The sequence below is a fragment of the Mirounga angustirostris genome, unplaced genomic scaffold, assembly GCF_029215605.1.
Source record: "Mirounga angustirostris isolate CCGP_5_RB_7025 unplaced genomic scaffold, mMirAng1.0.hap1 SCAF_7, whole genome shotgun sequence".
Taxonomy (NCBI): Eukaryota; Metazoa; Chordata; class Mammalia; order Carnivora; family Phocidae; genus Mirounga; species Mirounga angustirostris.
This window is the reverse complement of record NW_026991715.1, coordinates 126,799,034-126,824,829: the sequence shown is the minus strand read 5'-3', so window position 1 is coordinate 126,824,829 and position 25,796 is coordinate 126,799,034.

Here is a 25,796-nt window from a genome sequence, read left to right as displayed (position 1 = left end):
ATGAAAAGATAAGAGATTTTACAGAGGTGAAATCTAAAAAAAGAGAACCAAATGCACATTCTGGAGCTAAAAAATACAATATCTTCAGTTAAAAATTTAGTGAATACATTTTAATACAGTGGATACACTGAAAGATTGAATTAATAAACTGGATAATAGATTAATAGAAAGTACCCAAAAAAGTACGCAAGATACAAAGAAGAAAAATGGACAAAAATTTAAAAATCACGTGGAACATGCTAAAAATTCCAACGTTTATATAATTGGATTCAGAAAAGGAAAAAAGATATAGACTGAGACAGAAGCAATTTTTGAACAAATAGTGGTAGAGAACTTTCCATAACTGAAGAAAGACCTCAAAGCATAGGCTCAAGAATCTTAGAGAATCCGAAGCAGCAAAAATTCAAAGAAAATCCTACTAGGCACATCATAATCAAACTGGCTGAAAATCAAAGACCCAGAGAAAATCTTTAAAATGATGAGATAAAAGACACTTAACCTTCAAAGAAACCACAATAATACTGATAGTTGACTTGCCATCAGAAGTGATAAGACGGGTGAGTGATGTATTTAAAGTACCAAAGGAAAATAACAGCCAAGTTTGACTTCTATACCCAGAGAAAACATCCTTATCGTGACTTCTGGGTTATATGGCCATCAATAGACAGTCTAAACAAACAAACACAATGAAAGGATTTCTCTAGGCAGAGGTAAAATGAGCCTAGCTGACAACAGAAATGTCAGTGGGAAGAATGAACACAGGAAGAGTAAATATGTAGGTAAATATAAGTGAAATTGACCATACAGAACAATATTATATTTCTGTGGAGTTTACCTTATCTATCGTCCTAAAGTGCATGAAAATAATAAAAGGCAAGAAGATAGTAGGTAGCCTTAAAATGTCCTAAGGTTGCAGACTTATGAAAAAAAATGGTAAAAGTAATACTTCATATTATTGTCAAGAATGCATGAGGTTGGCTCTGAGATTGTGCTCCCTAAAGCCCAGGACAATGGATTACTACACCCAGCGTTAGCTTCTTTGGATATCACAAATTCCATTACCACATTGCCACTTTTTTGCAATGATCCTTCACTTCCACACCCTCAGTAAATTTTCCTTGACCAAAATTAAGACCAGAGCTGACCTAAATCTCATTATTTCTTCTACCTTTGAGCAATTAACTTTCAGCAAGTCAAGAATTTGTTTGTTCCATTATATTTTAGAAGAGCAAGACTACCAGCTGGTGTCTAGACTTCCAGCCCATCATCTATGTAATAGTTTGCCACTATGAATGCACCATTAAAATCCTTTTTATGGCCAGCTGCCTTGTAGCTGTGCCCTTTCGTTCTTTCTTCAGGGTGCCTCCTCTCCACTTTGCAGACCTAAGGAGCAAGCATATTTTATTTATCTCTATTCTTCTCTCTTTCAATTTAATCTGTTTTCTTTTGAATGAGGAATAAGTTCCCTTCTAGGGACATGTTATCAACCCATTCCATCAGATCTATGAGATAGTTATGAGCCTCTGTTTATGTTTATTTGTTCATATTTATATTTTATTTATCATCTATACTTTGCTTATGGACCAGTCATTTTGTTTTTACCCAGCTTTCCATTTGTTTTCTCCTATAAATTTCCATCTATTTCTTTCTTTCTCAATAGTAATGTGGATAAGAGGTGCCTGGGTGGCTCAGTCGGTTAAGTGTCTGCCTTTTGCTCAGGTCATGATCTCGGGGTCCTGGGATCGAGCCCCACATCTGGCTCCCTGCTCAGGGGAGAGTCTGCTTCTCCCTCTGCCTCTCCCTTTGGCCCTCCTGGCCGACTTGTCCTGTCTCTCAAATAAATAAATAAAATCTTTAAAAGAAACAGTAACGTAGATAAAATACAGACTCTGGAGCTAGAGCACCTTGCTTCAAAATCCCAGCTGCAGTAACTACTATGCAACCATGGATGTGTTTTCCTTAACCTTTCTTAACTTCTCTGCCTAAGTATTCTTAGCTTTAAAATGACAATGAAGATGATAGTATTAATTACTATTATTTGGGATTGGGGGAGTTATTTGAATTAATATAAATGGGATTCTTAATCATTTGTGCTGGACAGATGGTAACATGTTCAGTGAATCCTAGCTATAATTCTTACTACTCCTTATTTGTTATTTCTTCTTTTTGATGTCCTGGTCTATGGTTTTATGCAATGATTTTTCTTTATTTCCTTCATATTTAAGTTTAGAAATAGTTCCAATCTTTGGCAAATTTTAACAAGAACAACAACAATAAAATCTTTCTTGTATTGATCTCCATATTTCTGTCTTCATGCATGTGTTTCTTTTTTTTTTTTTAATTTTATTTATTTATTTGAGACAGAGAGAATGAGAGAGACAGAGAGCACATGAGAGGGGGGAGGGTCAGAGGGAGAAGCAGGCTCCCTGCCGAGCAGGGAGCCTGATGCAGGACTCGATCCCGGGACTCCAGGATCATGACCTGAGCTGAAGGCAGTCGCTTAACCAACTGAACCACCCAGGTGCCCCATGCATGCGTTTCATTTCTTGCTCTAGTTCTGCCCCTCAAGGCTTCAGAAAGCAGAACGTTTGCATTTTCCATGTACAAGCCCTTCTAAAGACAACTTTTTTATCCCCTGTGAGTGGTCTCATTTTTTTCTTTTCTTCTTCTTCTTCTTTTTTTTTTTTTTGAGTAGGTTCCATACCAAGTGTGGAGCCCAACATGGGGCTTGAACTCAAGCCCCTGAGATCAAGACCTGAGCTGATACCAAGAGTTGGACGCTCAACCCACTGAGCCACCCAGGCGCCCCGAGTGGTCTCTTCTTTAAACTAAATGTCTTCATTTCGCCTCTCCATTCTTCTAAGAAACATGTTACCTGCACTAGCACTTCCTTCACTAGCCAGAAAAGGGAATTGTATCTGCAATGCTGATCCTTTGAGGACAATACACATCGCAAAAATGCACCTACTTTGCAGTTGAATGCAAAAGACCTCCAGGGTCTTTGTGTTCTTGATTTAAGAAACTGCAGTTTTCTTAGATCAGCACACTCTCACCCCTGACTTATACAAGCAGCCTAGCCCCGAATAGCTCAAACCTATACACTGGTTAATTTCAATAGGCGACAGGAATAGTAGAAGGTTTGCAACTCTTGACTAGCCCTAGCTAGCCAAGGATTAGCCTATACCCTACCAGGCAGTAGAGTGAGCAGGAGCAAGCAGAGTGGGGCAAAACTGAAAAGGAAGGTATAGCGTAGGCCAAAGCGAAGAAAGAAAATGAAATGAGGCCAGACGGGGAAAACGTGTTATGTTCCCACGTCAGCCAGGAATCATCCCTTAGTACACATAGCTACACAGAAGACACGATGTGAGGGATTGATTTATTTAGTGACTACTTCAAAAACTTACGTTTTCAGTGTTTGGGGTGTCGTTAGGTAAAGTGAAAATACTCTAACAAAACACTTGTGCCCCTCACTATTTAATATGTCTGTAAGGTATTGATACTTTTCTATTTCCCTCACCACCACAGTTTCTTAGAAGAGCCCTTTGATGGTAAGGAGGTCTTTCTGTGTGACTCTTCAAAGTATTTTTCTTTTTACTGAGAAACAAAACGTCATTACTTTCTCTGAAGTAAATAAACCAGAATGCTAAGGGGTTCTTGTTTTCAGTTCACACCTTCAACCCCCAGGTAAAGCAGACAGCTGGATGGCTCTCGATCCTCTACCATACAAAGCCAGCTCGCTTAGCTCATGCCCAGCTCTTTCCTTCCTGCCTCTGGTCTGGCAGCTACCACCTTCGTGGCATCAGAGCTGGTATGCTTCGAGACAGACCGAGTCTTGCTCTGGCGAACAATTTAGCCACCAACGTTCGGTTGCAAAATTAGATAAGGTCTGAACCATTATAACATAAAGCAATAATGCTTCTGCACACATACGAACATGCACACACGTGCACACGCACAGAATATTTTGTATGCTAGCAAGTAGCTAAATATTCTTTAATCTTTTTTTTTTTTTAAAGATTTTATTTATTTGAGAGAGAGAATGAGAGAGAGCAAGCACATGAGAGGGGGGAAGGTCAGAGGGAGAAACAGACTCCCTGCTGAGCAGGGAGCCCGATGCGGGACTCGATCCCGGGACTCCAGGATCATGACCTGAGCCGAAGGCAGTCGCCCAACCAACTGAGCCACCCAGGCGCCCAATATTCTTTAATCTTTAAAATCCACCTGTGGTGGGGGCTTCATGGAGAGGCTTATTCATATCCTTTATTTAAAATGTTTGAAGATGCAGCTAGCTGGAGAGAGGGTGCATAGTAGCACCAGATTCTCCAAAGTGTCTTTGAAACTTTGTTAGACGGGATAAGCCAGCAATGTTTACAAATGGAATCTGGAATACCAGTGACTTAGCATAGCAAAATCTTATTTCTCACTCATGAGGATATGTGCAATTCAGTTTGATTAGGGGGAGGAACAGGAGGACTCCTCTGTTCCTCAGACAGTTACTCAGGGATCCAGGCTAATAGAATCTCCACCATCTTATTGCTATACCATATGGACCATGGCCTTCTCGGATACTATGGCAGGGAAAAAATAGCATGGAGCTTTCACGGCTGCTCTTCTTTGCTCCTTCCCAGAAGGGACACACCTCACTTCTACTTATTTTAGTCCATTGGCAACAACCAGTCACATGGCTTCACTTAAGTATAAAAGGGCTAGGAAGTGTAATTTTTTTATACGTGTAAGAAGAGAGGAAAGGTCCATATTGGTTCGGCAAGAGAAATTTCTAGCATGGACCCTAAAGAGTCCTGGGTTATGCTAGATGTTTTTCAAATAGTCTTACAAAAAGTTAATGCCTCCACTTGGTAGCAGGGACTCCGAGGGACAGAGGCAACATTACTTATATATGATTGATAAATGATTACATAAAGGATTTGGAGCTTAATTGCAAAGCTTTTGGAGTTTTCTTTCCTAATAGTATTTGTACTTGGAAATGAGAAAAGAGAGGACAGAACATACAAATGCAGGACAGGAAGCACTAACAATTATGTCTTTGGTAACATAATTCCATTTAGGATGGCCTAAATGCTTTGAACAATTTACAGCATTTGAATATAAAAAACCCTCCTTTTTAAAATGAAAAGCATTAAATGATTTGAATCCTTGAATCACAGCAGAAATACATTGCTAGCATGTGGAACTATTTCAAAATTACACTTACATCATTTAGGGATTAAAGCAGCGTTGAGTGCTCCAGGAGAAGGAATTTTCTGGTCCACACATCAGGGCATTTAGCCTTGTTTAGCCCAGGGCTCCTCTAGAGAACCCCCAGAGTTATCAGTCTCACTGTGTCCCTGAACTGCTCAAAACCTTTCAGCTCCCCAGCAAGCTCCCAATACAGTGCAAATTTCGGAGCATATATTACAGAGTCCAAGGCCATGGAGCCCCTACTTCTTCAACTTAAAGATTTTTAAATTTTATTTCATTTTCAAGAGAGAGAGAGAGAGAGAGAGAGAACACACACGAGAGGGTGGATGGGGCAGAGGGAAAGGAGAGGGAGAAGCGGACTCCTGGGCGCCTGGGTAGCTCAGGACCCTGGGATCCTGACCTGAGCTGAAGGCAGATGCTTAACCCGACTGAGCAACCCAGGTGCCCCCTACTTCTTCAGTTTAAACCTCTACTGTGACCTCTCTCTTACTCCATTCTTTTGGAACCCCAAGCCTCACACAGGCTGTGATCTGTTGGCTTCAGGTATTTTATTTGTATTCAGTAACCATACGGAGGAAAACAGCAAAAACAATTAGAATATTCTTATTGCAACCCTGCTGTCAAAATAAGCTTTCTTTAAGGGCAATGTTTTTCTTATTTTAAGTACAAAGAAAGAGGCAAAATCATCCTTGAATTTTCACAGATACATTTGGATTTCACATTCCATTTTTTCAAAAGCAGAGATGTAAACTTATTGATAACAATAGTCAAAGCAGTAGGTGTTTTGTAGGATTTCTTTTTCAGTTTCAAATGTTATTCATGCTTAGAATGCAAATGAAATCCAAAAGTATGTTAATGATAGAGGAATATTATTATATATAGTAACATTATACGAATAATATCATTAATAATGCTTTAATAATTCTCTCTCAACTTCCTCTGTTTCAACCCCTTTAGGTAAGCAGTACAAATAATCTGCCATTCTGTTATTTCCTAACTTTCTCCATTCAAGTTACCAAAATATGTAAATGTATCAGTAAGGATTTGGTTTTTTCCCAAATGACAGAAAACCCAACCCAAACTCATTTAGATTAAAGAGCTGGCAGAGGGGCGTCTGAGTGGTTCAGTTGCTTGAGCACCGACTCTTGATTTCGGCTCAGGTCATGAGATGGAACCCAGCCTAGGGCTTCGAGCTCAGCAGGCAGTCTGCTTAACATTCTCTCTTTTCCTCTCCCTCAGCCCCTCCCCCTGCTTGTGCGTGTACATGCGCTCACTCTGTCTCTCAAATAAATTAATTAATTTAAAAAAATAATAAAAGAGCTGGTGTAGCTCCAGGTGTGGCTCCGATGATATCTTCAGGATTCGGTTTCTCTGGGTCTCTCAGCTCCTTCGTGGGCAGGCTTCTTCACGCTGGTGGAGGCTGCCCTCCCTTGGGCCCAAGTCCTGCAGGAGAGAGCTGCCTCACCTTCTATCACCCAGCACTCCTAGCATTCTCAGAAAAAAATGTTTAACTCCACTTGACTGGGTTTGATTGTACTGACTTTGTGTTCTTGAGCTCCCTCTGCTTCCCCCAGATTGTATACTCTACCCTGTATTAGGAGTGGAAACTCCCAGGAAGCACATGGGCTGAAATGGGTGTGGTAGGTCCTTGAATGAGATTTAGGGGCTATTGCTCAAGGGGCAGTGGATGAAGGGTAAGCACATAAGGAATATAGGCTATGGCTTTCCTACTGCTGTCCTCAAAAGCAGGAACTATAATTTGTTCTTTTTAATAGTTTAATAATATTTTATGGCATAGAATTATTATTATATATATACACATATATATACATATGTGTGTGTATGTGTGTGTGTATTTAGAGTGTGTGCAAGTGGGAGGGGGGAGGAACAAGGGAAGAGGGAGAGAGAGAATCCCCAGCAGAGTTCATGCCCAGCAGAGTCCCACTTGAGGTTCAGTCTCAGGACCCCAAGATTATGACCTGAGCTCAAATCAAGAGTCCAACATTTAACCGACTAAGCCACCCTGGCACTCAGAATTGTCATAATTTTTAATCCTACTAGTGGACATTCAGAATTTTTCTTACTTATTTTCTATACCACAAACAATGCTGCAATAAACTTTCTTATACACTGCTGCTTTTATTTTTATATGCTACCTTTTGAAAGTGGATTTTCTTCATTAATGGATATGGTTAGAATATATGTATATGTATATTCTTTTTATAATTTGCTAAAAATTGCCAGATATTCTTTTCAAGGAGACTACAATTCATACTCAGAGTATTTGAGTGTGCTCATTTTCCTACATATACATGAGAACTGAGTATTTTTGTTATTTTAATTTTATTCTCAAAGATTTACCTATCCATTTGCAGGGCGAGGGGTGTAGAGGCGACAGGAGAGGGACAAGCAGACTCTGCACTGAGCATGGAGCCCCACACAGGCACGATCTCACAACCCATGAGATTGGAGTGGAAACCAAGAGTCAGTCGCCCAACTAACTGAGCCAACCAGGTGCCCTATTTTCTGAAATTTTAGTCAAGTTTTGCAAATTTCTTATTGGGTTGTTTGTCTCCTTACTGAGTTGTAGAATTCTTTATATATCTGAATACAATTCCTTTCTTAAATACACATGTTATGAATTGCAGCTTGCAATTTCATTTTGTCTTAACGGTGTTTTGAACAGCAGGACTTTTTAGTTGCAATCAAATCCAATTTATCATTTTTTTCTTTTATGTTGATTAATATTTGCATCTTGTATAATTTGTTTAGCTCAGAATTATGCAAATTTTCTCCTATTTATTTTCTAGAAGTTTTATAGTTTTAGTTTGTATTTTGGACTGTGATCCTCTTTGAAATATTTTCGTGTATCATGTGAGGTAAATTTTGAGGTAACTAGTTTCTATCTGCTCCCACATTTTAGACTGAATCCCAGCCTAAAAATGTGCCTCGTAGATCGGGGATCAGTTCCCGCTTCGGACTTTACCGCCACACCTCTATCCTACTTTGGGAACAGATTGGGCCTGGGCAGATGAATCCCTGCCCAGGTCCAATTCTCATTTACGGACATCTTGGAGCTGATCGCTCATCCACAGGTAATGGCTGCTCCTTGATTCCTTTGCCAGTACTCTGTTTCCTTGCATTTCCATGTTTTTGCTGCTACTTCAGTACTGTACTAACCCCCTTATCCATTGTTCTCTTCTCTGGGGGCACTGAATACCCTCAGAGCACCTCCACACAGTCTTTCCACCTACATAAAGCAGTCTCTGCCCCCGACGAGCTGTCCAATTCCACGTCTGGCATCTCCCAGTCTGTGCTATCTGGACAATCTAACTAGATCCTGCTCAGCCACGTCCAGAATTGTGACACCTGTCTTTTTAGCAGGTGGATAGTCACCACTTTTCCTTAAAGGCAAAGATCTTATCTTACTCATTTCTACACATCCCTTGACCTCCACTGTGTGGGCTAATGTTATGTGTTAACTTGCCTGGATCATGCGTTACCCAGATATATGGTTAAATGTTATTTCTGGATGTGTCTATGAGGGTGTTTCTGGATGAGATTAACATTGCTCGGTAGATGGGGTAAAACAGATTGCCCTCACCAGTCTGGGTGGGCATCCTCGAAGCCCTCAAGGGCCTGAGCAGAACAAAGAGACAAAGGAAGGGAGGATGTACTCTGTCTACCTAACTGTTTGAGTTGGGACGTTGGTCTCCGGCCTTTGGACTGGGACTTCCACCACTGGTGCTCCTGGTTCACAGCAAGAACACATGCACACAATTACACACACACATTCACACACACGTTGTTTTAGGAACTACTCCTACTGTTTCTGTTGCCCACCCCCTCTCTCTACTGTCCCCAAATAATGGAGAAACAAACACTTTGGAAAAAATATGAATTTGACATCTAAGTTTTATAGGAGTTTTTTAAGTCCCAATGTTTTACAGAGCCTTATGGCAATGTGCATGAATGGTATAAAGAAGAATCTGTGGGCGCCCGGGTGGCTCAGTTGGTTAAGTGACTGCCTTCGTCTCAGGTCATGATCCTGGAGTCCCTGGATAGAGTCCCACATCGGGCTCCCTGCTCAGCAGGGAGTCTGCTTCTCCCTCTGACCCTCCCCCCTCTCATGTGCTCTCTCTCTCATTCTCTCTCTCTCAAATAAATAAATAAAATCTTAAAAAAAAAAAAAAGAATCTGTGATACAGGCTGCATATTCAAATTGAGGTAAATATCCTGTTGCTCAAGGGCTTGTTTGGTTTGTGTACAATCTATTTTCCTTCAGACAGTAGGTCTGAATTACACTCTGTGCAATTTAGAAATTTCAGTGCAGCTCAGACTTGCTCTCTTTGACCAGGCAGGGCAAGACAGCCTGCAAGTCTTTGTTCTCAAAGGGCAGGACATTGCATTACATTCATTATCCTAAAGCTGGATGGCAAAAGTTATAAAAAATATATATTTTGCAAGAAAGTGTCCAGGTCATTCAACTATATAAATTACCTAGACATTTTGCTGAGGGAAAGTACATATTTTGCCCCCACAAAACAGATTGCCTTCTCATTTCTGACTCTCTTGGGAGGGGTTATTTTTATTTGTTTTTGTTTATGTGTTTGCCTGTTTAATTTTTGAATAGCTATCAAATTCACATAGGTCAAAAATTTAAAAACATACCCACAATGGAATAACTCTCTTCAGTCTCAAAGCTCCATCTACCCCACCCCCACCAAAGGTAAAACAGCCAAGCATTATGGTTACTTTCTTGTGTATCCTTCCTGAGGCTTTCCATGCATATACAAATTAATGTGAACTTGTATTCTAATTCCTACTAATTTTAAAGAGAGAAGGGCTAGACTTAGGGGGACCACCGTTGCCTGCTAGCCCAGAACTTTCCCAGTTTTAACACCGAAGTTCCCAATCTTGGGAAACTTCTCATCCCTGGACAAATCAGGATGGTTGCCCACTTCAGATTTATACACTGTCTGGCACGAATATATTTTGGAGATGTTTTCATATCGGTACCAAGATCTTTCTCATTCTTTCTTTTAATAGATGCATTAATTTTTTTGGATGTATCACTACTGTAGGTCAGCCTTCCCCTGTTGTAATTCAGGTTTTTGTTTTGTTTTTCCTGATTATGTGTCTACAGAAAATCTGAAGAATCATACAAACAAAAGTCGAAGATAAAAGACCATGTATAATTTCACCGCTCAGAGGTGGTCATTTAAAAAAAGGGCCAAACTGGTATATATTTTCTTCCTCTCTTTTTCCCATGCATTTGTTAACCAGTCGTTGGTTGACTAACACTGTTGTATGAGGTAGGGGTTTCACAGTGAAAAACACAGCTACATGATGGCATATTGTATCCCATGTGTTGGGGGGGAGGTTGGAGAGCTATAAACAATACACATTTAAACAAAAAAGCAAGAAAATTTTAAATGTTAATAAGTGGTGTGAAGAAGATGAAATGAGCTGCTGGCCCCTGGTGGTAGAGGTGAGGGGCATAGCTTTGCCTTCAGTGGTGGGCTCAGGAAAATACACACACACACACACACACGCACACACACAAAATCACAAATGCAATTGAATTATGTTAGTGAATGTTTATTTAGAATGAAAAAGGAAAATACAGCAATACATATCACAAACATCACAAAATCAGGAAAATTCACTTCATGTTTTTATTAGTTAGCTGTCTGAAATACTCCATATTAACTTTTCTCCTTCATTTTCTTTCCTACACACTCTTAGATTACTTCTTTCTATAATATTTTCTATACTATGAATAGATCTTAAAATATTGTCTATAGAGAAGAGAAAGCTAGCTTCATTGCTTCTGGTATGATCCATAGCAATTGTTCTTTACTACTCTTTCATCCACATAGCACTTGCTTGGCAGAGTGATATGAATGTCAAATTTAAGGAAGCCTCAGTTACATGAGCTATAAGGTTTCAGGGCATTTCAAGTTCGTTTTTATATTAGATTCTTCTGAATTGATTATGTTCATTAAGCAGTTTCTCGTCAATGTCCTCATTACAATGGCATATTATGAGTTTTATGTTATCTTCATCCAAGACAGTATTTCATGTCACATCAGCAAACCCCTTAAATAAATAGCTTCTGCACAGCAAAGGAAACAGTCAAAACTAAAAGGCAACTTACGGAATGGGAGAAGATATTTGCAAATGACATAACCGATAAAGGGCTGGTATCCAAGATCTATAAAGAACTTCTCAAACTCAACACCCCAAAACCAAATAATCCAGTCAGGAAATGGGCAGAAGACATGAACAGACATTTCTCCAAAGAAGACATCCAAATGGCCAACAGACACATAAAAAAAATTCTCCATATCACTTGCCATCAAGGAAATACAAATCAAAACAATGAGATACCACCTCACACCAGTCAGAATGGCTAAAATTAACAAGACAGGGAACAACAAATTTTGGTGAGGATGTGGAGAAAGGGGAACCCCTAACACTGTTGGTGGGAATGCAAGCTGGTGCAGCCACTCTGGAAAACAGTATGGAGATTCCTCAAGAAGTTAAAAATAGAGCTACCCTACGACCCAGCAATTGCACTGCTAGGTATTTACCCCAAAGATACAGACGTAGTGAAAAGAAGGGGCACATGCATCCCAATGTTCATAGCAGCAATGTCCAACTAGCCAAACCATGGAAGGAGCTGAGATGTCCTTCAGTAGATGAATGGATAAAGAAGATGTGGTTCATATATACAATGGAATATTACTCAGCCATCAGAAAGGATGAATACCGACCATTTACATCGACATGGATGGAACTGGAGGGTATTATCCTAAGTGAAATAAGTCAATCAGAGAAAGACAATTATCATATGGTTTCACTCATATGTGGAATATAAGAAATAGCACAGAGAATCATAGGGGAAGGGAGGGAAAACTGAATGGGAAGAAATCAGAGAGGAAGACGAACAATGAGAGACTCTTGACTCTGGGAAACAAACTGAGGGTTGTGGAAAAGGAGGTAGGTGGGGGGATGAGGTAACTGGGTGATGGGCATTAAGGAGGGCACGTGATGTGATGAGCACTGGGTGTCATACGCAACTAATGAATCATTGAACACTACATCAGAAACTAATGATGTAGTCTATGTTGGCTAATTGAATTTAAATAAAAAATTAAAAAATAAAAAAGGAAACTAAATAAGTAAATAAATAGACAAACAAACAAACACAATGAATTATTACTTTATGATGGCATACTTTGCATTATTGGGTATATTCCTTATGGGAAAACATTTCCTCTTCAACCTGGCATTACATCTAGGTATTATGTCTTATTTATTTTTAAGCTTTATAATACTTAGATTTGGACATATTTCTCATAAGCAGCATATATAGGAATTTTTAAAACATAAAGGACAACTTTTGCTCTTTGACAGAGCAGTATACTCACAGAGACGTCTAGTTACAATAGAAACATTTGGTGTTATTCTGTTCTACTTCTCTTTGCTTTTGTTTGTGTTACGATACATTTCCTTCTCTTTTTTTTTTTTTTAAGATTTTATTTATTTGAGAGAGAGAGTGAGTGAGAGAGAGAGAAAGAGAGCACAAGCTGGGTGGAGGGAGAGGGAGAAGCAGACTCCCCTGTGAGCAGGGATCCCGACTCGGGGCTTAATCCCAGGACCCCAGGATCATGACCTGAGTGGAAGGCAGACCCTTAACCGACTGAACCACCCAGTCGTGCCCATTTGTTTCTTTTTGTTTGTGACAGTATGGATGGAAAATAACTAGTATTTTATTCACTTGTATTTGCCCTTAATTTTTCAAGTGCAAGGTTAACCCAAGCTTATATTTCTGTAATTCTCAATAGACGGTAACTTTGTATTTTTCCTTTGTAAGCAATAAGGAGTTTGGCTTCTTCGCTGTGTTTTCTCTACCCTTTTTCACTTTCTAGTATTACAGGTTTTATCTGGAGCTGTGAATCAGCCTATGCTCTGCATTTTTTTTTCCCGCCATCATAAGAATTGGTTGGGGCTGCTTGCATTCAGTGACTTAAGCAGACTGCGGCACCGTCTGTAGTCACTGACATCCCTCAGACCTTCCCACTGCAGTGTGTTCCTGGTGACGTCCACTTCCGGCTGCACCCCGAAGCTGCCAGGGAGCTCTGTCCAGTCTCCAGGCTGGAAGTGGGGCCCAATAACCCCCTCCTGTAGCTCTCAACCAATGACTAGTGGACATTGGCGTGTAAGTGCCCCCGCTCTCTCAACTCTTGGGTGCAGTGACTCTGGGCCATGCATTTTGCATAGTTTGTCAGAACTTCCCTGTGGGATTCAACTCTAGTTTTATCCTCATTGTAACTGGCTTGACAGCCCACTCTGTATTGGTTGCCTTTCTTTTCTCTCACATTCTTTGACGTGTTTCCTGACATTCCAAATAAAATATTTGCTCTCAAATCCACACCTCAGGGTCTATTTCTGGGGGAATTCAAATCTAAACACCGATTTAGAAAAAGATTATTTATACTTAACTCTATTTTTAATTTTAATCCTCGCTAGAAGGCTTCTAATAAAACAATTTTCACATTCTTGATACCCTGATTTTTGTTAATTTCGTAGCCAGATAGAGTACATTTCAAATAGTTCTCCCACTTCCCCTGAAGAATATATGAATGACATATAATTTTGTTACTTGTGCATATAGGAATGGGTTTTTCTTGCTTTAGTAGGTAACACTTTGACCAGGGATAGAAGCCCCCACATTTTGCCACTAATGTCCACAAATCATGTTCTGGAATAATCTTCCATCTTTTAACATTGATGGTCATCTAAGTAAGGTCGGATGATTTTTATTTCTTTGTGGCAGCTTTTAAGACAATTTATATTTTTGTATCTGGCGAGGTATAGGATTTTTCTTTATTCTTAAAATAAAAAATATTTCCAGGATATATCCACATATGATCTTATTTCCATTCACTTTTTGTAGAACTGTGTTATCGTCCTTTTTTTTTTTTAATCTTCAAGTTGTTTTACATAACAGTGAAGTTCATGGTAACTTCTGCTCTGCCTCTCCCTCTCTTTCCCCCTTGATTCTATAATTCTTATTTTGGGGGGGGTGGGATGGTTATGTTTACATTGATTTTAGTGAGAATTTGGGAGGTCTTTCAGGACTGGCTGATTTGCCACAGGGCTGGCTGCATGGCATGTGACCATGTGGTTGCTCTGGGCTTAGTCTGAGAAGGAACCATGAATAGGGTTTAAGGTTTCATCTGGAGCTTCTTCATAATTTTATCTTTGAATTTGTGTTTTGTAAGTGAAGTCCAAAGGATCAATGGAGATGCACCAGTGGCCTGAAGCCTCAGCTCACTCATGGTCCTGCCTCTTAGTGCTGCTCCCATGGGATCCTGGGCTCCACGTCAGGGGAGGGAGGTTGGGCGCAAGCACTTTGTGTGCTGTGTTGTGCAGGGCCTGGGGCACCTGTGAAGATCTGGAGTTGCTTCATGTTAGTCCTGTGCCTGAGAAAGCGCAACATTAACAGCAAATTAAAAAAAAAAAAATACCATGACAGGTGAGGACAGAGAGCAACTGCAGAAGAAAAGAAAATACATTTCATCCTGTTTTTTTTTTTGAACAGGGTCCTGCAAGTTACACTGGGAAGGCCATCACATAGTCACAGAAGTTGTCCCTCTAATCCTAAATCGATTCCTCCAGAAAATATTCTCTGGATTGTACCCAATGACTGTGCACTTGCTTTTACCCCCTTACTCTGCATCGGATTCTGGGGCACAGTTGACCAGTGTCCTGCTTCTGACAACTTTCGTTGTTGTTGCTTGTCTGAGATTGTGTGAATTGAGTATTTTCTTCCTTTTCTGTTCTTCTCTCCACCTGTTCTCACATGTCTATGTGCAGTGGGTCTCCTTGACCGAAGAGGAAAGGACTAAAGAATGGAATGAGTGAAGGGACAAATTAAAGAGGCAGGCAATGTTCTCCCTGTCCCTTGTATTGATTTTGGTGTGTTATTTATTGGGTGCCTGAGTTACGGTGGCTTTTTCAGGGGCTGTTTTGTGAGTAAGCATTCAGAGAATGTCTTGGATGAGAAATTTGCTTCCTTGACAGTGGACTCTTTCTGCAGAAAAGGATTCATCTATTAAGATTTTGATTAAAGCCTTCTTCTTTCCCCGACACCATATTCTGATATGACAGTGTTCCCAGACTTTTCATTAAAGACTTTAAGTCAATAGATTCCTAGTCACTAGCCATTTTAAATTGGTGGCCCTCCCTAGTCTATAACGACGCGAAGTGTTTTGCAATCCCAAACCAAAAGTATTTGGTTTTGCCTTCACAAAAGATCCCATTTCTATAGTGCCCTTAGAATTCTGTAAAGTTTCACTTTAAAGGTATGTATCCATATTTAATTGGTACATAGCTTTACTGCATATTAATACCTGGGACATGGCCAGTTAATTTGTCCAATGGTAACCTGGGTATGTAAATTCAAAGACTGGTAGGGTAAATTTTCTTGCTTTGCTTTTAATTTTATTCCCAAATAATATGACTTTCTCTGTGGGTAAGTGATCGAAAGCTTATTTGTCTACTATAAATTAAAAAGAAAAGTGGTTCATTTAGCTGAATGGATATGTTCATGATCCGTTAACACTATGACCGAGCTTTCACGCGATGCCATTTTTATGTGCGGTCTCAAATGGGCCAGCCATTTGAAATTAAGCTACTCTCCCTCTTTACATAATTGCTGGAGCAATATAACACATTATTATCAGAGAAGCTCTCGCACTAAGTGCATTTTAATGTATTTGTGTATTATCTACGGAAGAGGGCAGAGAGGTGACCAGGGAAGTGATCTGAGTACTTATACTTATTCGGACTGGATTCGATAGTCTTATTATGGTTTATTTGAAATTTTTTTTTTCCATTGGAGTTTCCCAGTGCCTCAGAACTGCAAGACACGTAGCACAGTGGCTATCACAGGAGAGGATCTTTGTGATTAGAAGGATCTGGGTAAGACTTAAAATGTATTTATGTTTATTAAACATTCGTCTAGTGCTTTACAATATTTAAAAATCATTATTTACACAATCATCCAGGAATAGTAACAGCAATTTATAAGAAATATCTCTGACCCTTCACAAGATTTCACTGTCTAGCAGGGAAGACAAACACATCAATAGATCATTTGAACTCAATGTTGCAAGTCTGATGACAGAAATGCACATAATGTGCCATCAGAATGCAGAGGATATTTTAAAATTGCTACCAGGGTTTTCTTCCCAAAGCACAGATTCAATCTTAAAATCCTCCAGGGGTTAGTTACAACTTGGTAACCAGCGTTCGCAAACACACATGCCTGTGGAAGTCCAGCAGGTACAAATATTTGTGAAATAGAAAGGTACCACACAGTAGGGAGTGGTGGAAAGTGTAGAAATTGTGGTGGCCTGCAGAGGACAAGCATAGACTAAAGGGTCAGTTGCTACTCACTTCCAGCCATTTGTGGTCAAGTGAAGCCCAATGTGGCCAAATCATCTCTGTTACTTCTTTTTTTTTCCCCAAGCAAAGCTGGAAGTCTAGAATTTTATGTGAGGTCTCACAATTTTTAAAATGTTTTTAGTTTTGTAAAGTATAAACAAAACAAAAACCGAAACCCACACATGCACAAACATTGTGAGAGACAACTGAACCACATGTGCAGACTTCTGGTTTGTGAACCTTGGCCTATAAGAGAGTCAAAACATTTTAGGGACACATCCAAGACTTTGCATAATCTGGACCCAATCTGCTTTTGCCTTTAAACTCTAGCTCATTCCACACTGAGCACACTGTGGGTTCTGGAACGCACTTTCTACTCTCATGCCAGATGTCTTTGATCTCTGTCTACAATGCCCTTCTGCTTTCCTTCATGCACCTGGTGAAAATCCATTCCCCTTTGTAGGCCCAATTTATGTGCCAACCACCATGCAGGTCTCCCTTGCATACTCAAGGTATAACTAATTTCTCCTTTGTTATCCTGGAACATTTTATTCCCGCTACCAGTAGGATTTTTGCATCTGGTTCAAAATCCCACCAGTTATGCTTTTTTTCCCTCTGATTTAAAATTCTTTATTTCTCTCCAAAGGATTTTGTTTTCTTTTCATCAAAGCTTAGTTATAGACATTTTAAAGGTTTGTAATATATTTAGGCAGGATTCAAGGTGAATGGCATGAAGTTGAGCTATATTACCTCAGTCTACTCTGGGGTTACAATCTATTTTTTTCCCTTGAGTATTGATATTCTGTATCACCCTGGTAGCATTTCTATTAGTTTTTTATTTCTGCTATTACAAATGACCTCAAAGTTCATGGCTTAACCCCCCCCCCCCAGATTTATTATTTTTTAAGTTAGAAGTTCCACATTGCTTTTAATGGGCTAAAATAAAGGTTTCCATAGGGCCACATTCTCTTCTGGAAGCTCTAGGGCAGGCTGTGTATAGTGGCCAGGGGCTGACCTGCATTCTTGAATCATGGCCTCCTTCCTCTTGTGTTCCAAGCCAGCAAGAGTGGGTTGAGTAGTTCTCACAAAACTAACTTCCTTTTTTGCCTCCTTCTTCCACTTTTAAGGACCCCTGTGATTGCATTTGGCCCACCCAAATAATCCAGGATAATCTCTATTTTTAAGTCAATTGATTAACAATTATAATTCCATTTAATAGATACATAGCTTGACTGCATATTAATACGGGAATGTTTTACCACGTCCCTATCATTTTCACCTGTTCCAAAGATTAGAACGTAGGCAACTTTGAGGGGCCATTATTCTGCCTACCCCATCCTCTAATGGCAACTTATTCTAAATCATGAAAGCACATTAAAAAAAAAATAGCAACTCTCAACAGCCTATCTTTATAAACCTAAATCCATAAGCTAAGGAAGCAAATTCCTTGTTTTCTCAATTGACCTTTGTTGGACCTTACAACTAGGCATATATAGAAAAAAACCCCACAGGTCTGTGCATGCATCTGTGAGACCAAATATATTTTGGTTCATAAAATCAACTGACATGATAATACCTAATTTAAAAACTTTCTTTGTTTCCCACTTTTAAAGGTGACCAAATAACTTTCTTCGATAAACCTATAGGTAGAAAAATTCAGTCAAAATGTAAGAACTTTTATTGAATAACTACGTATAGTATTAATCTACAAATAGAATATGACATATAAACCATTTTCCCCTGTTTTAAAGAAATATCGCTATCCTCAGTGACATTAGATCTTTTTTCACATGGGACATCCACATGCCACTAATATCTTTTGCCAAAGGCTTCAGGCCATGGTGTACCTTTGCTATAATAACGTGTCTATATCTGAATGGAGTTCCTCCGTCCTTTTCCAAATTCTGTGAGACTGTTCTTCAATCATCAGTAGCTGATGGCGTATGGTTCTTCCCATGCTGTGTATTGCATGTCTTCAGTAGACAGGTTAACTTGAGGCATTTCTATGAAAAACTGGAGCAGAAGTTATATGAATCTAGCCAAGCCATGACACTAAGGCATTAACTTTGGCTCCAGTGGCTGCCATTGACTAAAACCAAAAGGCAAAGGTTAGGCCAGCTACTTTGAGCCAGTGGAGCTGGAAAGGACAGTCATACTAAAGTTTTTATCTTCCATCTACAGTTTGCCTGTTTCTTGTAGAAGTAAGTTTCAAGGATGCTGCAGAGATTCAGATGATGTCTGGGCCACAAGACTGCAGTTCTGTCAGCTGACATTGGCTGCTATAATTGAAGGGAAGCTTTCAAAATGCTAGTGAACAACCTAACTGATGATGTATTGCCAAGGTCTAAATGGATCCCATTAGAACATACCATTTTGATGCCAGCCTAACAGAAACAAAGCAGCAGATAAAGTGCTGCAAACACGATAAAAGTCCAGGTTTAGAAGGAGTTAAAAAATCTTGTATTAGCAGTTTTGCTTGACTTTGGTTATTGAGGTCATGTGTGGGTATGGCATCATTATTTAAATTTTTCAAACAAACAACGATATGGGCAGGTTCAGAACTTTGGATTGCTCCTACCCACAAGATTCATGATTTTTTTTTTTTAGAGTTAAAAGCCTCAAATTCTTTAAGAAAGTTAATCTTTTCAAAGTAACTATAGAATGACTGGTTTGACCTGGGTTCCAAGAGAGAGAGAGGGAAAGAGAGAAAGGGAAAAAAGCAATCAAAATAAATTAAGGTATTATTTAAAAAGGGCCCTCAAATTGTCACAGTAAGCAGGGGATTTCAGCACACTTAGCCTAGTGTAAATATCGTGTTACGGGCTCTGATTTACTGGCCACCCCGGGCGGCTCTGAGGCCAGTGTGGTAGAGGCTTCCCAAGCGTGAGTCTGAGCATGTGTGTATTTGCAACTCTTCTTGCTCATGACATTTATAAGGTTAGGAGTAAGTGGCACTGAATGAACAGTGATATTTTCTCTTAATTTTTGGAACACTTTTCATTGCTGTTTTGAGATTTTTTTTTCAGCATTTCACAGAAAAATAAGAACATTCTCCTTCACCCTTTCATTGTCCTTCCCCCCCCGCCAGTCTCCCCCTCTTCTTTGTCATCCTTCCACTCTAACTTACCTCCTTCCACAGCCCCTGCCAACATAAATCTCTCTATAATTTCCCAATTGCGCCATTCAAACTCTTTTACACATGGACTACTTCTATGAGTTCTTTTCTCCTTAAACAGAAATACAAGCACCTTTCCAAAACTCAGGAGACTTGAAGGGTTGTGTGTTGCTCTTGGCCCACTGGTAGCAGTGCTGTGGGCTAGAAAAGCTTAGGGACACTCACCTGGGCCAAACCAGCTGCCCACAGACATCTCCCCTTCCCACACCCATGTGAGGACTGGGCCAACCTTGTGGTTCTTAGCATTGCAAGATGCCTTGCAGCAGCAACCATCAGAAAACTTCGGAAGAAAGAAAAGAAAGAAAGAAAGAAAGAAAGAGAAAGAAAGGAAGGAAGGAAGGAAGGAAGGAAGGAAGGAAGGAAGGAAGGAAGGAGGGAAGGAAGGAAGGAAGGAAGAGAGGGAGGGAGGGAGGAAGGAAGGAAGGAAGAGAGGGAGGGAGGAAGGAAGGAAGAGAGGGAGGGAGGGAGGAAGGAAGGAAGGAGAAAGAAGAAAGGCTTATTACTTACAAGACCTGGAAATTACACAGCATCCCTGGACCACCCAGCAAGGTAGTGGGTAGAATCCAGTACTTGGATTGGGGATTCTGTTTTCATGGAGGTGGAGGGCACAGACTCACTCTTTTTTGGTGAATTTTAAACAGAAGAGCAGAAATTTCAAGCATGGGAGGAGAAAAAGCAAGCAGCCCAAGTGGTCAGTTACGGATATTGACCAAGATCTCTAAAACAAAGGAGCCTCAGTCTGGGAAGGCAGCCTAGCTCTTTATCTGGTGTGTGACTGGCGATGCATTTCGTAGGTACCTTTGAAGTGGATGCCCCACCATCAAAGTTGAAGTCAGGCCCTCATATGAAGACAGAAGGAAAGAAACAACTGTCATGGCTTTAGGCTGTCGTCCTTTGGAGAAGATTTGGTGAAGACACGCTTATGTCCAAAGCGGCACTGCATACATACTATTGTAATCAGGTGAAGAGCTGTTCTGTTCATAACAATCTACAGAGAAGGTAATTCTCCTTTACTCTTACTGATGCTAGCTGCTTATCAAATACATGTTTTCTTGTTTTTCCCAGGCAAGAGCATATTCCCCAGTTGCCCTTTTATTAAGTATGTCCTGGTGACTGAGCTGTAGCCAGGGAATATGGAAGGAAATACATACCACTCGCACGCAGACCTGGACCAGATCAACTTGTCGTAAGCGCATCTCCATTCTCTTCTTCCTCCTTCTGGCTAGAAGGGGAGTCCCAGGAGACTCCCCTGGAAATCACCTATTGATGAAGACAGAGCTCCCATCATCCTGCTTCTCTGAATGATCATGCGGAAGAGGGTCAGCCAACCTCTGCTCACCCACCTAGTAAACGTGAGTAAGATATTCATTTCTATTGTTCTCGGGTCATTAGACATTTCTGGCTTTATTTGCCACAGAAACTAACGTTATCCTGAATATCCTCCATTCTGTGAGACATATATAGTATTTCATTCTACTGATCCAGGTTTATGAAAGCAATGACCTCTTTTTGATATGCCCTGGGTGCTTTGGCTGAAAATATAAAAGCCTCACTGACTCGTTTGTTACTGTCCTAACTTCACTTTTATTTGATAAATGTGATTTAATGTCTGTATAGGATCTGCTCTTTTCCTATTAGATTCCCTACTCACTATTTGTTTAAATGCTACTGCCACTATTTCCTTTTAAGAAATTTTCAGCAACATTTAAATTAATTATATATAATTAAATCGTCTGTTTTCTCATTTGTGTTTCAGGGTTGGGTAAGAGAAGTGCGAACAGTTTTTTTGTTTTTTTTTTCCAGCAAGAACCTCAAGCGTATTTGTGCTACATGACTTTGGACAGAAACATTTGCCCACTTTCATACTTAGCCAAGATAGTACAGACAACATTTGATTGTATACAATGTCTTGTTTTAAAAATTACAATGTTATATCTTCCTTTTCAGATGTAGAATGTGTACTCCTGGGCTGCCTCCTTCTACTCTCTGTCTATCAGGGTGCCTTCAGAATATGTCATTACTTTTAATTTTTTATCCTAAAGGTGAGATATTACAGTATTTGATATAAAAGATCCAAACAATATAGAATTCAATCAAGTAGATGTGAAATTTGACTTCCTCTCCTGATACTGAGTTGCTGTGGAGTCCAGTGTCTCCTGCTTAACAACACGAACGGCCCGAGTCCGTGTCACAGAGATGTGGAAGGAAGATGTGGTAAACAGTGGCAGCGCCTCTTGACAGTGGAGCGTCAGCATTCTTGAAGGACAACGTTAAAGAGAATCTGATGCTCAGCCCTCAAGTGGAAGAGAGACCAAATAAGTTAGGATGTTCTTGTCCAAGAGTGATGTAAGAAGAGAACCAGGAGAGAAAACGGGGTCTCTGTTGGGGGGAAGCGGGATTTGCGCACAAGACCCAAGACTCACTTATGATGCTGTGGAGTCTGCAAGAAGGGGATTTGAAGCCTTGCTTCATGGCAGGAGATCGCTAAGGCAGCAAGGTGTTCAGGCTGGAAGATAGGTTAGAAGGATGCCTCCTGAGGTTCCTGGTTCCTGAAAGGGAAGGCAGACAGATTTCACTTTGATTCAGGACTTTACCTCCATTTTGACCTCAGTCTGTACTTTTTAACTGATTCAGTTCCTCTCTCCAGCTTATCTTTTAACTCAGGCAAAAGACCTGAGTGGCCAAGCATCTCATGATGTGAACTGAAACTGCCCCTCAAGCAATAAGGACTGTCCTGACGGATGCCAGCAAGACCCCTGAGACAATGATTGACATGACCTTGACCACCCAGCTGGGAGTACCCACCAGCCTTTGTCCCACATTTTCCTCGTATAAACCTAGAAGTATTTTCAGCACTTCAGCACTTTCTGGGACACTGGTCCATTGTCTTCCGGTGTGGGCCTCACTGAAAGAAATTCCTTTCTTGTTTCCCCATCATTTGTTTCTCTGCCTTTGGATTTCATAAGCCTCTCCCAGGCTTAAAGTCGCAATCCTTTGGCATAAAGCAGAATTAGGCTGTGGGTGTAAATATGTTCATAAACTAAAGGAAATCTCAGTAATAAAAGCATTCGTATCTCCTAAAAAAAAAAAAAAGAAAGAAAGAAAATCAAAACTCAGTGAGCATGCTAAATAGTAAATTAGACACAGGTGACTATGAAATTGAGAAAAGTACCCAGAATGCAGCATAAAAGGTAATAAACGAAAAATACGAAAGGTCCAGAGCCATGTAGTACAGCGTGAGATCTGATAAGCACCGCACAGAAGTCCCATGGGCGAAAATAGAAAGAGGAGGCGACAGCTACCAAACAGCGGAACGACCAAGTCCACCCGGGGGTGGGTGGATTTATGCCTAAATGCTTGATCTCATCCTTCTTCCTTTTTGCTGCTTCTCTCTCTCCTCTGGTGACTGCATTCATTCCCGCGGCTGTAACTACCGTCAATATGGTAGTGGCTCAAAAGTTTATACCCTTGATCCAGACCTCACTTTTTTTTTTTTAAAGATTTTATTTATTTATTTGAGAGAGAATGAGAGCGAGCACATGAGAGGGGGGAGGGTCAGAGGGAGAAGCAGACTCCCTGCCGAGCAGGGAGCCCGATGCGGGACTCGATCCTGGGACTCCAGGATCATGACCTGAGCCGAAGGCAGTCGCTTAACCAACTGAGCCACCCAGGCGCCCCCTCACTTTTGAAATCCAGACTCATATATCCACTTTATCATTTATATATTTCATATGCATCTAAAAATGAGCTTGACGAAACTTGAATGTTTTATCTTCTCTAAGCCAATGTTTTCCACATCAGTCAAACCACCAGCTCCATTCACCCAGCGAGGTGAAAGCGAGGCCTCTGGGAATCATTTTTCAAAACCTCCCTTTCCCTTTCTCTCAGATCTAGTCCTTACCCAAGTCCTGCTGACCTCCAGAAATCTCTCATACCACCACCTCAGCCCCCTTTCCACTGTTTCTCACCTGAATTTTTGCAATAGTTTCCTGATTAATCTGCCCATTTTCACTTTTGTCTTCCCCAAATGATTCACTATACAGTAGCCATCTTCTAAGAACACACGTTAGATCACATCATTCTACGGTTTAAAATTTTCCATTTTCACGACACTTTCCCCCTGGTTGAATGGATATGTCCCCTACTGTACCATGCAAACTCCATGGAGCTAGAGAGCAAACCTACGTGGGATAACATTGCACACACAGCCTACGGTTAGCACTTAATAAGTATTTGTGAAATGAAGAGAGAGCAAATTAATGAATGAACTAGTACCTAAATAGTGCTCAATGTGTCCTACCTGGCAGGTAACAGACCCTGATAAATTCCAGCTCCTTGGTTCTCTTTGCAACTTTGTTAAATCTGGGGTTATCTTTTTCTTCTCTGTGCTGTACCACCTCCAAGTAATCCATCCAGCCTTCTGCTCCCCCACCTTCATGATACACTTAATGCTGTGACTCCAGCTAAATTCATAATGTTCACTACAGGAACAGGAGAAGTGCGAGATCCTCTCACGAACAAGAACGGGAGGAGAAGTGGGGGGGGTCCTCTCGCTGATGGCTTGGGGAATTTTTAGTACACACATAGAGGGGAAAAGGTCGTATAGTAAACTAGAGGCAGATGATACACGTTTGATGGAAAAGTTCCCTGAATGATTTTGATATGTGCCTTCTCTTTACAACTTTGATGTGAAGTGAGCGAAATCATTCCCACAATTTTATGATTCACTTCAAGCAATTATTGCCTTCATTTTACTTATTTTTAATAATCACCTCTTCCCAGTGTGAAGCCCTTGACGTCACCTTTTCACTTCTGAATTCTTTTTTTTTTTTTTTGCATCAATTAAGCTTCAGATCTTACGAAAGTATTGATTTCTTTTTGTCTCTTAAAAGCAGCTTATTAAAATTATGGACAAATGTGTTACAATGTTTCTCTATTACAAGGCTCAGAGATACCGTGTGGCCTATGGCTTTTGCTCACAGAATTGTTCAAGTAACGGTGCTTAAGTATTTGTTCTATACATGCTGGGAATGATGGAATATTAAATAACAGCAAAATCAATTAATATTACAGAAATGAAGATTCATTTCATATTTTAATGGTATACACAACCGGAGTATGTGTATGTGTGTATGTGTGCATGTGCGTGTGCGTATGCGTGTGTGTGTGTGTGTGTGTGATGTGTTAAGGAAAAAGTGTTCTCACCTGTCTCTACTTCTGCTTAGTTCAGCATTCTATTAAAGATGATTCCCATCTCTTCCCTTGAGAAAGATGCAGATGTAAATTGTGTAGGAACCAAGGCTCCCTCTCTGACTCTCACCTCTACGTGGAATTTCACTCTTCATGAGCATATGAGGCAGCAGTTCGTAGACATGTGTTGAGGCTGAAGGGAGACAGTGATGGGGTAGAAAGGACCCGAACAAGAAGTTACAAGACTGTGTTTCTCATCACAGCTCTGGCATGTGACCCAGCAAGTCAGATTTGTTCTGTCCAATGGTTCAATAAACATTCATTGAGCACCTACTCTGCACTAGGCACAGCTTTCTCATCTGGGTAATCAAAGAGTTTCCATAAGATGATCTTTATGGTCTCAATTATGTTACAAGTCTTTGACTAAAATAAATCAAATACCAACTAGAAGAAATAATGACTCAAACTCATCATTTCTGAGTCTAGAGAACTGTTTAAGTTGTGTATCAACTGGACATATGAAAATAAATTACAATTTATGAAATATCAGGAAAGAATGTTTCCCTGGGTGAGATCAAGAATCATCAGGATGGGGCGCCTGGGTGGCTCAGTCGTTAAGTGTCTGCCTTCGGCTCAGGTCATGATCCCAGGGTCCTGGGATCGAGTCCCACATCGGGCTCCCTGCTCTGCGGGAAGCCTGCTCCTCCCTGTCCCACTCCCCCTGCTTGTGTTCCTGCTCTCGCTGTGTCTCTGTCAAAAAAATAAATAAAAT